The sequence below is a fragment of the Sorex araneus genome, chromosome 2 (assembly GCF_027595985.1).
Source record: "Sorex araneus isolate mSorAra2 chromosome 2, mSorAra2.pri, whole genome shotgun sequence".
In the NCBI taxonomy this organism is placed as follows: Eukaryota; Metazoa; Chordata; class Mammalia; order Eulipotyphla; family Soricidae; genus Sorex; species Sorex araneus.
In genome coordinates, this window is record NC_073303.1 from 334,804,815 (window position 1) to 334,815,462 (window position 10,648).

At 40.3% G+C, this 10,648-nt stretch overlaps 1 pseudogene; it reads left to right on the forward strand.

Moving 5' to 3' along the window:
* The first annotated feature begins 4,766 nt into the window (after nt 1-4,766).
* LOC101543736 (RNA-binding motif protein, X-linked 2-like) lies at nt 4,767-5,845 on the forward strand (annotated as a pseudogene).
* Nucleotides 5,846-10,648: the final 4,803 nt, after the last annotated feature.

The following is a 10,648-nucleotide window of genomic DNA, read 5'->3' on the forward strand; positions in this document are numbered from 1 at the left end:
TTCTTTAACTGTGAATAAAAACTTAACTTGTTGGCAAATATTTTGTGATGTATATCAAAACTAGGTTATGAGTAAAAGGAGTAAACAATTGAATGTCATGGCAATATTAAGTGGCTAAGAAAGTTTATAAACATTGAATTTTCATAGTTTTCTCACTATAGCAACGGCTCATGAGTTGGCAAGGGCCACAGGAGTACAGCTTGAGTAGGACTGATTTAAATACAGCAGGACCCTCTAAAACCATCTCACAACTGAAAATCTAGCTTTTGATCAGTTTTCTTGCTTTCATTTTACCTTTCCCTTTCTTTCTCTCTCCCTCTCTCATTCCTTCTTCCTTTCATCTGTCCTCCCTCCCACCCTCCCTCCCTCGGTGTCTTCCTCCTTTCCTTACTTTTATTTCATTGGGAAAGGAAAGGGTGAGGAGTGAACAGTCAGAATGTTACTTTCTGACTGTTAAGAGGTACCAGGGATCAAACTCACATTTATACAAGGCATGGAGTCACATCCCTGGCTCCATGATGCTTTTACTTTTATGTTTTCATTTTTATTCTTTATCTTTTGGTCACACCCCATGGTTCTTGGGGCGATTCCTAGTTTGGTGCTGGGAGTCATTCCCAGTGCTGCTCAAGGGACCACACAGTGCCAGAGATCAAAACTGGAGCTCCTGTGTGGAAAGCAAGCACTACAACTCTTTGGGTTATCTTCCCAGTCCCAGTGATATTTATTTTATTTTAAAATTGTATTTATGGGACCTGAATGATAGTTTAGCATGCAGGGTGCTTGCCTTACATGCAGATGACCATAAGCATCGTGAGGTGTGGCCCAAAACATACACACACATACATATACATATAATTGTATGTATATGCATATACCTGGCAAGCTCCCTGTGGTGTATTTGATATGCCAAAAACAGTAACAACAATTCTCACAATGGAGACGTTACTGGTGCCTGCTCAAACAAATCGATGAACAACAGGATGGCAGTGCTACAGACAGTGCTACAGTGTATATGTGTGTGTATATATAATATATATAATATATATATATATATATATATATGCAATTGCCTCACCAGGCAATTGTGCATGGCTGACCTGGGTTTGATCCCTGACATTCCATATGGTTCCCTGAGCCCCACCAGAAGTGATCCCTGAGTGCAGAGCCAGGAGTAAGCCCTAAGCCCTGAATAACCCTTGAGCACTGTCTGGACTGTCTGGTATGACCCATCCCCTCACCCCCATTTATTTTTACTTACATGTTGGTGGACTTTCTCATGATTGTTTTGATAGGGGGCCTCCTAAGAAATGATCTGGAGTCCCGGGTGCCATCCCAATAGCACTTGGCTTGCTGTGTGAGCCAGATGAATCAGTGCAATGAGATGCTGCTTATTCCACCCCTTGGGTCCAGTGGTTCTGGGACTCACTTGAGCCGTACCGTACCTGGTGGTACTGGAGGGGGTCTGTGGTGTTAGGGACTGAATTCAAGCCCTAGTGAAGACAAGACATGGACTTCTGCTTCTTGAACTGTCTCCCAACCCCAGGGTGAGCCACACTTTTCCCATCCAAGAGATCGAGGAGGAATGCTTCCTTCAAAGACTAATGCATAAAGAACAGAAGAAAGAAATATAAAATACAACCTTGAGCTGAGGGCAAACGGACCAAGATTGTGCTAGAAAGGTCAGAGCACAAACGGTCTAAAACCTACTTTCAGAGAGAAGCTATGACTTTCAAGAAAGCTGCAGATGAGTCTCTATCTGGTATTCACATAGATTGAATGAGGAAATCTATTTTTATAGAATTGTCCTTTGGCACTGTTCTTGGTGCTGTGGCAGAAAACACATTCACATGAATTTTTGCTTTTCTTTAACTTGGAATGAAGTTAGTAGCGCATTTGACAAGAGCAAAAAACCAGGGCATAACACTCATGGGATCAAATTTTTCTTTTCCCCAGACACTTACCCAGGATTAAAAGCCAGAAAAGAAAAAGAAAACATAAGAAAAGATAAACTTAATTTGTGTTAATGACATTAAGCGCACAGTAAAATGTTCTAGATGCAAAAGTCAAATTCAATTTGAGAAGTATCTAGAAGTAATGATGTACTACATTCCTTAGAAAGCATATGTATATTTGACTTATAATGCTAATAACTCAAGGCATTTAGAGGCTGTCTATGGTAGTTAACATTTCTCAGCTAATACAGATGAATAAGAAGAGAAAAGACAGTGTTGAGATGAATAAGAAGAGAGAAGACTGAGTGTTAGAGTTACACCATGATAACTTCAAAGTCAGTGATTTAAAACAGCACCATTTGTGACTGAGTAAACTGAAATAGGACCAGCTGGGCAGTTCTGCTGGCGTTAGCTTGAGGCCTCATGCAAAGTCTCTCCTCTGAGGACATTAGTGGACTGTAAAGCACCCACAACTGCAGCGATGGAGAGAGCGCAAAGGGCTACTGTGCCTGCTTTGTTTATTGCATGCAGGAGGCCCAGTCTGACCTTCTATACCACATGGGTCCCTGAGCACTGCTAGGAGTAACCTCTCAACAGAGCTGGAAGTAGGGGCCCCAAAACAAACAGAAAAGAGCAAACTATTTCACTCACATATCTATATTCTAAGATTCTTTGTAAATTCTTTCTTGGTATTGGAAAGATGGCAAGGGGCCTTCTTTGCATATTCAAAATCCCAGTTTGATGCCCTGCCTTCCACTTCCCCCCACCCCCAACTTGATGGGTATAGTCCTCGAGGGCCCTCAGCACTGCCAAATGTAGGTCCTGCATCAATGAATCTGACCAACACTGCATCCCATATATGCTCTCGCTTTGTGCATAAACCATATATGTATACGTAGGTAATCTATAGTACATATATGCTATCTATATTGTATATATTTATATATCTTATTTCTGCAGCAGGGTTTCCTTATAGCATGGAACCTGGTTGCCTAGAGGGAGAATTCTAAGATAAGTGCTTCTCAAATTTTGCTCATATCTTACTTGCTGAAGTCTTATTTGCCAAAGCAAGTCACGTGATCAAACTTGAACTATGTGGAAAGGCGTTAGACAGGGGCAGGGATTTTGAAGAGCAATACTATTAAGAGCCTCCAGTGTAACAGTTTTCATTATAGAACAAACCTTGTGGTCTTTTTAGGGAGCTACTTCCAAACGGTGCTCAGGTAAGCAGGGACTCTCCTGGCAATTCTTAGCCAACTGGGTTAGATGGTTGAATAAGGGCCTAAAGATGCGCTGCTGATCAGACCTAGCAGTTAAGGGGACCACAAGGATCATCCCAGCAGTGCCCAGGGGAAATTTAAAAAATATTTAAATAAATAAATACATTTAAAATAAATATTAAAAGTGATATAAGTGAAAATTCTATTTTTGTGAGTAAAGTGGAATTAGATTATGTGGAAAATCCAGTTTATCTTTGAGCGCTTTGAGAACATCAGTATTTGAGGGTATTCTGGATAGTTTGTGGAGCTATAAAAACTCACCTGATTGGACTGACTAAGCCAACTGATCAATCCATAAATATTGATGAGCCCTAGGAAGTCATTGTGTGAAGTCATATAGAACCATATTATTCTGGCATTCAGGTACATAGGGTTGGAAAACATATATAGTAAAAATATTGTTAACGTTCCTCTCAATGTGTGTTGGCTTCTTCCAATGGAATATAACAGTGACAAGTTAAACATACAATATATAAAGTAGTGAGCTGAGTAAATAGATCAAAGACCAGGAGTAAATACTTTATATGTGGGAGCCCCAGGTTCAATTCCCAGCATTTCAGGGTCTTCCCTCTTACCCCCGGCACTACTTGGAGCGACCCCTGAGCATTGCCAGGTAAGCCCCAAAACTTTTAATCTTGCTTTGCCCTGAAGAAGCTTTAAACATATATTGTAAGAATTCGTGTGGTTGGAAAAAGTTGGAAAAACCCACTAATAATCCAAGTTTGAGCATGTAGATTTAACTACTCCTGAATAGTTGCATGAGTTTTATCATGGTAGGAAACACTGGATTCATGAATCAAGAGAAGCAGGGAGATCAGTCACTTAGAGAAAGGGGATTTCTCAAACCTGATTCTTTGTCTTTGGAAAGCAGGTACATTGGAAGTCAATTTGCCAACATCTGCCTGGCTCTCCTTATCTTTAGTAAGTAATAAAATAGATTACTATAGATGTGTTCACCAGGCTGTATTTAACTGGTCTTGGAGGAGATGCCAACTGAATAATTTCATTAATAATGGAGGGTGTGATGGCATTTGCAGAATCAAATTCCCCCATATATAAGAACTGAAGAGCAAGGAAGAAAGAATACTAATTCAGCTCTAGCCCTTATGCTTATTCATCACTTTTCTAGACTCTGGGAATAAAAATGAATTAAACTTGATGCACAAACCAAAAAGAACTCTCAAACTAATAAGTAGGTAGATATACATTCTACAAGAGAAGCAAAACTACTAGACTGTGCCAGCACAGTGACAGGGGCCAACTTTGAAGAAAGCTTGACGAGGAGATGCCAAGGAAATTTGGAAGAATAAATCGGGGTTAGACTTGGAGTTAAGGTAGAGAAGGGCACATATGGCAGAGGACAGAGCCAGGTGCAAGATCATGGAGTTACCCAGGGAAAAGGGGGAATCATGAGATAAGTCTAGATCTAAGCAAGTGAAGGCATAGGGTAGAAAGGAAGGCTCGAGTCAACTTATGAACCACTCTATTAAAGAATTTAGATTTTAGGGCATTTTGCAGCAGGAGCTGGTGGAGGATGAACCCGTTAACAAAAGTGAAGTTAATCAACGAGCTCAACGAGCATGAGGTCCAGCTGGGGGTGGTGGAGAAGGTGTCCTGGCACTCCGAGTACAAGGACAGCACCTGGATCTTCTTGGGAGGACTTCCTTATGAATTGGCCAAAGGGGATGTTATCTGTGTTTTCTCCCATGTCTTTTTTGGTAAATAAATAGATATGGTGAGATTGTTAACATAAATCTGGTATCGGATAAGAAGACTGGGAAATTCAAGCGATTCTGTTTCCTTTGCTATGAAGACCAGCAGAGCACAATCCTGGCTGTTGACAATTTTAATGGCATCAAGATCAGAGGATGAACTATTCGAGTGTATCATGTGTCTAACTATCGGGGTCTAAAGACTCAGATGAATTGGATGATATGACCAGATTGCTTCAAGAGAAGGGCTCTGGGGCTCACATGCCTTCAAACAGTTCAGCTGAGGACTCTGAAGATGACAAACCAAAAAAAAAGGGGGTTTACTCCTGGCTCTGCTCTCAGTAATTACTCCTGGCAATGCTTGGGGGAACATATGGGATTCTGGGAATTGAACCCGGGTCAGCTGCATGTAAGGCAAAAAGGAAAAAAAACGAAGAAAGACAAGCGAGAGGTACAGCCAGAACCACCAGTCTCCTCTTCATCACCCAGAAGCAAGATGCTAAAGGAAAACAATTCCCCTGACTATAATATGTTCAACAGCAAGAATTCTGGAAAGGTTCTGAAGTCAGAGTCCAGGGAGGGGCTGAAGCAGAACCACAGCTCCCCTGAGGTCAGGACAACCTACCACTCTGGAGCAGAGGCCCGAGTTAAGGAGCCAAAGAAGGAGAAGCCCAAACAGGAACACAGGTCCTTAAGTAGGAGGGAGGAAAGGGAAGAAGAGAACAGGGATAGGGACAGAAACCAAAGCTCAGATACTGACGTTGGCTGGAACAACGAGCGTTCTGAATGGCATGGTCGTAGGAGTAGGAGTAGGAGCAATGATAAATCCCATGGGTATCAAGGATCCTGGCACTCCCGGGATTGGGGAATCCCCACTTCCAGAGACTACAGGCATCACTGAGATTGCAGCCGATTATGTTGCTTGGTAGAATTGGACATGAAATGGTTTGTTCTTTCATGTGTATGTTTGTGTGTGTTTTGGGTCCCACCAGGAGGTTCTCATGACTTACTTCTAGCTCTGTGCTCAAGGGCCAATCCTGGCAGAGCTCAGGACCATATGAAGTTCTGGGGTCTGAAATTAGGACAGCTTCCTGCAAAACAAACACCCTGTCCACTGAACTGTCTCTCTGGCCCGAGATTTGAGCTGTTATAAAAGCAGTTTTTCAAAAGCAAAAAAAAAAAGAATTTATATTTTATTCCAAGTAGTAAAGTATATTAAATAGTGTTAAACAGAATAGAGACATGACTAAATATATGTTTTAGTGACACCCCAACGTAGTTTACGGTAGTTATGAAAATGTGATGTAGCAGTCTCTGTTCAGTATGATAACCGCTAACCACTTCTGCCTCTTGAATATTTGAAATGTAGCCAATGTGGCCGAGGAATGAGACTTTTATTTTTAAACTTAAATTTAGATGGCCATGTGCTTCTTGGCTACTGTATTGTACAGCTCAGCTCTAGAAAAATTCCTCTGGCATCAGTGTGGAGGATGGATTGAAGAAGTAGAAGACTGGAGGGTTTTTAGTAGACTTGTAACAATTTAAGTAGGAAATATGTTGTTTTAAATTAAGACTAGGTCTGTGAGAATGCAGTTGAGGCATGAACATGAGAGCTACTTAGGAAGTGAAATGCACAGGATTTGGTTTCTTCTTTGATATAAGAGGGTTGTCCTGAGCATAAGAAGCAGACAGGTACTCACAAGTAGGGACAAGTAGTACACTTAGGAGAAGAACACAAATCTAGGGACTTTGGGGCAATCAAGTGTAAACTGAAATAGAAGGCCATGGGGAATTGTGTAACATTTGATGTGGTATATCATGCTGCTCACCTCTTCATGGATGAGATAGATTGTAAAGGAGGCACAAAGCATCAAGGGATGCAGCTCTTGACATGGTGGAGGGTGATCTGTACAAAGATAAAAATACCAACATGGTAGATTTGTGGACAAATTTATGCAAATAGTAATCAATGATATTTAAACATAAGAAATTGTGGGAAGAGAATTCATCTGTTGACCCTACTAGAGGGAAGGAAGAGGAAAAGAGAATTGATGATTATTAAGCACCTGTGAATTAAGTGTTAAGATAGATATTTGCACAAAAAATATTACCTTGGGGATACTAGATCAATTGGTATTATAACCAATTTTAACGAATTGGCCAAGAAAAGGGCCTATGTACTGTAGAGTTTCAACATCAATTTAAAATAAAATCCAAATAAGATTAATTTTTTTTGTGTATTTTTGATGGATGGAGTGCGGAAAACAAATTAAGGGTGCACAGGCAGTAGTATTAAAAGGGAAAAAACCCTGCTTACATCATTTATTTGAATGTTGATGAACAATATTAAGAAATTTCTTTTATTAGGGACAGTTTCAAAGTAGTAGACTTGGTATTATTAGTTTTTTGCCTACCCACATAAATAGTCAAAGAACTTTGTCCTTCAAGAGCAATGGGAAAATACTTTTAAGAATTCTAAGCATAAAAGAGTGCTCACTGTAGACACAAGTTTAACCAAACAAGTGTTTGATGTTATTAGTTCACCTCAGCCCAAGTAAATCCAATAAAATATTCTAACAGAATCTAAAAATAAAATCACAAACATACTTAGATTTTGAGATGGAAGCTGTCTGTCAGGATCGATGACCCAATGCTAGCTTTGTTTTAGAACGATAGTTAGCATGTTTAACTTCTTGTTTGCCATTGAGTGTTTGATTATAAGACTTTTCTTTCTGCTCTCATATACATCAGAATGCTACAACAACAGCAACAATAATAATATTAACTCCATCTGCCATGTGAGTTAAGGTGACACTAACTGCTTTAACAGATAATCCTCCAAACCTCGGTCACTTAATTCAATGTAAGTATATTTTTCATTTCCATAACAGTACAGTGCATTCTGTGTGGGGTTATCTCCACATGGCACCTGAACTTTGCCCATCTGTGGATCACCATCCTCGAGGGCCATGGAGTCCTTTGCCTCCAGGCAAGAAAAGAGATAAAACAGGAAGAATCATACAAGAAGTTTTTCCAGACAACGTCTTATTATTAACTCAAAATCAGCCCTATGACCCACTCAGATGCAAGTACAGTGGGGAATATGTTCCCAGGACAGGCAGCCGCTTCTAAGGACAACCCTGTATTCTGGCAATGGAGGTCTAGTTTTTGGCAGTCAGCCAGACAGCTCCATCATGCAGTGTCAAGTGTTCTGCTGTCTCTCTGGTATTTCTTTTTTCTCATCCCTTCATATTTTTCACATACCGTTGACTTTATCTTTCTCTCATTCTCTCCCACCTCCTTGGAACTCTATAATTTACTCATATATTCTCAGTTGTTTTATAAGTCTGCCTTTAACCAGCCACCCTGAAAAATCCCCTTTGGAATTTACAACTATGAAAAACACACTGATAACTACCCATAAGCATAAATAGTCACTCTCTACATTTAGATAAAGATGAGTAAAAAGTTGATCGACATTGGCTTTTTAGGAAGAAAGCATTGAACTTAGTCTCCCTGCTCCTCCCATTTATTCTGTGAACTGTTCAATATTAAAAGGGTAATTAAAGATCATGAAGCTGGGGGCTGGAGAGATGATATTGTGGGTAGGGCTCTTGCCTTGCATGCACTTGACCTTGGTTCCTTGGCAATTCCATATGGTTTCCCCAACAGTACCAGGAGTGATACCTGAGTGCAGAACCTGGAGTAGTAACCCCTGAGTATTGTCGGGTGTGGCCCCAAAATTAAAAATGTAAAAACACAAAATAAAGGTCATGATGTGATGAGAGGCTTCAGTGACTCTGTGGTTTGCAAAATTGTCAATGGGTTCTCCAGTGAAGTTAGTTCAACCTGAATTTCAATTGACATTTATAAACCTGCTGCATATAAGGCACTTCTGTAGAAGTCTTAAAGGATACAAAGGATAAAAGTTTATCTCCTTAACCCTTGACCTCAAATAATCTGCAGCCTTTCTTGATAAAGAGCCCATTTTCAGACTTGATTGACAAATTCTTACCAAAATATATGTCTCTGAAATGACCTCTTTTGGATCTGGAAACAAAGAGTAGCATGGGTGAACATTAGTAGTTTTTGAGCCACACTCAGTGGTGTTCAGGGCTTACTCCTAGTTTGACGTTCAGAGATCACTCTGGCAAGATTTGGGAGAACATATGGGGTGCTGAGATCAATCCTGGGTTGGCTGCAAGCACCCTGCCCGCCGTACTATTTCTCCAGCCCTACTAGTTACATATTTTTAACCCTACCAATAGTAATGCCTCATAGTTTTAGAGCCTCGGAGTCAGGATTCAAATTCTAAAATATAAGATAGCCAAAAGGGGAAAGCGTGAAAAACTAGACAAGAAGACATCTTAGAGGCTGCTTTTAAGTGTTCACTCAAAGTCAATGATTAACCTTCATGTCAAGAGAATAATGACTCCATTTCATCTCCTGTATCCTTGAGCATGGTGATCCAATTACTCATAACTTATTTTATTTCACTCATCCATGAAGTGAGAATAATGTCTCTGTCCACTTATCTCTCAGGACAGCTCTGGGCTGATAAAACAATGTTTATTACAGAGGAAGGTACTGTTATCTAGGTGGCAGTTTTCTTTTCTCCTAGTGTGATTGCTTTTGTTAACACACATACCTGGGGTGGGGGCGGGGGAGGGGAGGATTCCTTTTTAATAGCAAATGTATAAAATTAACTGCTCTACCATTCTGCATATTTTACATAAAAGCCAAACTGGAGTGTGTAAAACAAGAGCTGGAAGGGAAAGTCATGCAATTGGAATGTGAATTCTTTCTAGGGTCTTTGGCAAAATGACCAGGGAGTGCCCAAATGGGAAGTGCTAAATTTCCAGCTTCCAACCAAAGCTGGAAGCTGCTTGTGGTGAATAAAAAAATACTGGGTTCAGAAAAATTCTGCACTGGCTTGGCAACCACTGGGGATTAGAAACTGAGAAGATGAACCAGACTCAGGATATGTCTGACCACGGAGTATCACTTTTCTTTACAAGGAGCCATTGGATCTAGGGGTTGGGGCAGGGCTGTCCATACCTTAAGGCAGGGGAAGTAAATCTGCTGTCATCCCTGAGGGCACAAAGCTGGCTTTTGGATGTTGTTTCATGATCATGAGGACTTGGCAAGTCCTTTCATCTTGACTTGTGATTTATGAATACAAGTAGGTGGTATTAGACTTGTATTTTCCAATGCTCAGAAGGCTAGGAGCAAGTTTCAGCTTTTCAAAAACTAATAGTAACATTGCTAGCCATAGGGTTTCATGCCTGCAATGTCCCACCATGGCATTCTTCAATGGAGTATCTGCTTCCTCTGTAGTTACAGTTGTATTGTGTCTGCCCTCCACCTCCCCAGCCTCCTGCCATAGTAAGACCAGTTCTCATGCTCTGTTGCTTTTGGTTATTTGTTACTCCCTCACTAGAAACATTGCCTTGATTTAGAGTTCACAATATATGCCAACAGAAAATACTGCTTTACTTCAGACTGATGTAAAACACAGTGTTAATAATTTCATATTTAAGCCTTCTATATAACATGGGGAATATTAAAAATATAATTAGCAAATCCTTTCAGAGTTAAAAAGTAGTAAAATGCACATCATTTTTAATTAAAACATTTTAATGATAATCAGTTGTATGAAATTGCCGTTATAATGTCATAGTATGGTTGGGTTTTAGATTTGCAG